The sequence below is a fragment of the Octodon degus genome, unplaced genomic scaffold, assembly GCF_000260255.1.
Source record: "Octodon degus isolate 3935 unplaced genomic scaffold, OctDeg1.0 scaffold00569, whole genome shotgun sequence".
NCBI lineage: Eukaryota > Metazoa > Chordata > Mammalia > Rodentia > Octodontidae > Octodon > Octodon degus.
This window is the reverse complement of record NW_004525145.1, coordinates 96,885-99,970: the sequence shown is the minus strand read 5'-3', so window position 1 is coordinate 99,970 and position 3,086 is coordinate 96,885. Positions and strand designations below refer to the sequence as shown.

Below are 3,086 nucleotides of genomic sequence, written 5' to 3'. Positions count from 1 at the left end.
AACTTCTTAAAGCAGGAACACATAACCTTTCTTGATTGATATGAGCAGCACTACAAAAACTGCAGGAGCAGCCCACTCACATAGAGATTTACTTACTTTGCAAGCCAAAGTCTGTTAGTTTTATGAGATCCTGGAAATAATATTTCAAATTTAAACTCATTTAAAATTTTAATTTTAAAAATTAGATGATAAAAAGATCAAAGATCTAATTTTTTAAAGAAATAAAAGTTCTAAATGAGTTTAGATTTAAACTCTTACTCAGAAAACCTCATGGAGCTCACAGACACTGGCCTGTGAAGTCAGTGAATGTCTGTTTAGCTGAGTAGTCCTGCCCTGCAGGGTTTGAAACTCTGTTCACATCAAGGAAAAAGGAGGTGTGTTGCTACTTTAAAAATGAGTACTCATACAACTGTTATCCCTCTGTGCATACTGTTCTGTACCCCCTTAGGATTTTGTCACACCACCTTTAAATTACCAAGGAAATAGTTTGTTGCAGGGTGCATATGGTAAAATCCAGGATCTTAGGTATGTCCTAGGCAGTCTCCTTCACAGAGCTACCCACCAGGCACATACTTGGGAGTGTTCTCTCATGAGACTGATGTGAATTACGCTGCAGCACTGTTATGTATTGAAGGTTTTTCCTTCATGTGCCATCACTGAGTTGTTAGTCCCTAGTCTTAATCAGTTTATACCTAAAAGGTGCAGAAAAGCAATACAAGCCATTTGTGTTCTTGGAAAATGCTAGGTACTAGGTCGATGGCATGTTTGTGATCCAAACTACAAAGCATCAGTTATTGTCTGTCACCTTATGTTTAACTTATTGATGCATCTTGCCACTTCTTAATTGTACTTCTCAAATACTGATGATTTTCTTCTTGGTAAACATGTTCATATTTCCATAATGAGAACCAACATGGTGGTTCAATGATGATTAAAGACAGTGGAGTACAAGATGTTGCAACAGTTCTAAGCCATTTTAAGGTGTAGACTACTGTCCATGTGTCTTCCGGTGTAGTGCAGCAAGTATAAAAGCTTCCAATATAACATCTTTGGAATGTCACGTGTGGCAAAGAATCTTTCTCCTCATATAAAAATAGTACTTTAAAGACACAAATATAATTTTGATCACATAAAGTTATTATCTCTACATGTTGTAAAGGAAAATTACTAAGAATAGTGTTGAATAAAGTGCAATGAAAAGGAATTAGACTCCTTTGAAATATTTCTGTTTGGCAAATTTCAATTATTAACAATCTATTTATAATATTTTTTCTGCTGTCCACTGAAGGGAATAGAAATGACAACAAGATCAAAATATAACATTATAAAGTTGATATTTGACATTCACAAAGTTAAAATTTCCATATAATACATGAAGCACTTTTAAGTCCTACATTTCCACCACTTTTCAAGCTTCAAGGAACACTGTGACTTTGGAATGCTATGTATTTCAAATAATTTTTCTCCTCTTATTGAATAGTATTTTCATAGCGCTGAATTATAATTTTGATCAGTAAAATTTATTTTCTCTAGCTGTTGTAAAGGAAAATTACTAAGACTAATGTTTATTCACATAAATGAAAAGCAATTAGACTCCATTAGTAGCAAGGGATATGAAAGCTCATTTTAAAATCTATGCCACATGTCACCAGGCCTATAGAACTCTATTGCAAGGGTTTCTGCTGCAGTAACAACTTAGATCTGCCTTAGGAATGCTACTATATAGCACAAAGTATAAAGTTTATGCTATCTTGGAAGATTTAGAACAATAGGTCATAAATTTGAAAAATTAAACAGCATGAGTATTCTTGGAACAATGAAAGGTATCCCACTTACCTCTCAAATGGAATGCTACAAAGCTTGCCTCTAACAACTGATACATCTGCTTCTCACGGTGCAATTCTTCCCAGACCGTTGAGTGCTGCTGGCTGCAACACTCTTCAAAGAGACTTGAAAGAAGAGCAATAGCAATATTGCCATCTCTCCCCTGAAAGGACAACTGGGAATGAAGATCCAATTTGAACGTGTGCATATCGATGGCAGCCTTCCTTTGAAAACATGTAAATCTCTAAGTGATTTCTCATGCTCTTGTTAATATTTTTAAGCTAATAAACTTTTGATTAAAGCAAAGCTATTATTTTTGTTAGAATTTCTCCATAATCAACTCTCTTTAGAATTAAAATATTTTACATGATTCTAGATGTGTTTAAAGTGTTCTCAAAATGCTTCTACAAAGCTGCGCAAAATAAACACCTTCTCTGAAGCTTTCATTTACAATGCAAATATAATGTACACTGACAGTGTTTTTAGGGAGGAACCTATGTGACAAGATAAGCTTTCTTAACACATGCCAAAGAGAAATGAACAACAGAAATATAAATTCAGGTCAGGGGTTTAATTTTTGTAGAGAAAAACTGCATATAAATGAATTGCAAAAAATAAAGATGGAGGTGCAATTCAGAGGGTCACCGAAACAGTTCATACACTTTTACACTAACATACTGTTTTCAAGCACATAGTTCATTACAAATAGAAAAGGATTTGGAAGTTTTCACCTAGAACTAACAGGCTGAGGTTAATGCTCACTGGCAAAAGCACCTGCCTGGTATAGGCAAGGAACTCATATTGATACCAAGTACCAAAAAAAAAAATACAGATACACAGAAGACAGATAGAGAGACAGAGATATGGAAATATAAATAACTTGTCAGCTGTAGCAATATTTAATCTCCATCGCGTTGCCGTATGGTTATTTACTTATAATCTTCCAGGATCTACAGTGAAGTGGATATGACCTTATTTCTCTTAACCTGGGTATAATGGTAACCAGTCTGATTTAATAGTAAAAAAAACTGTTCAATAACTATGATTCCCACACTTTATCAGTTCCTAACAGGTAACTTCATGAAATATCAAAAAATGAATTTTAAAGAACTTAGGATAAGGCACATTGTAAGTACATATTTGAAGAAAAAGTAGAATCATTAAACTTGTTCTTCCCTCTTAGTCTGAAATCTAGAATGTGATATGGACTCTACAATGTGGACAGGGGACCATATTAGCCAATTAACTGCATTCAAAGTAGG

At 34.3% G+C, this 3,086-nt stretch overlaps 1 pseudogene; it reads left to right on the top strand.

Annotated features, from left to right (window-relative positions):
* The first annotated feature begins 448 nt into the window (after positions 1-448).
* LOC101581924 overlaps positions 449-3,086 on the top strand; it is a 24,043-nt pseudogene continuing 21,405 nt past the window's right edge.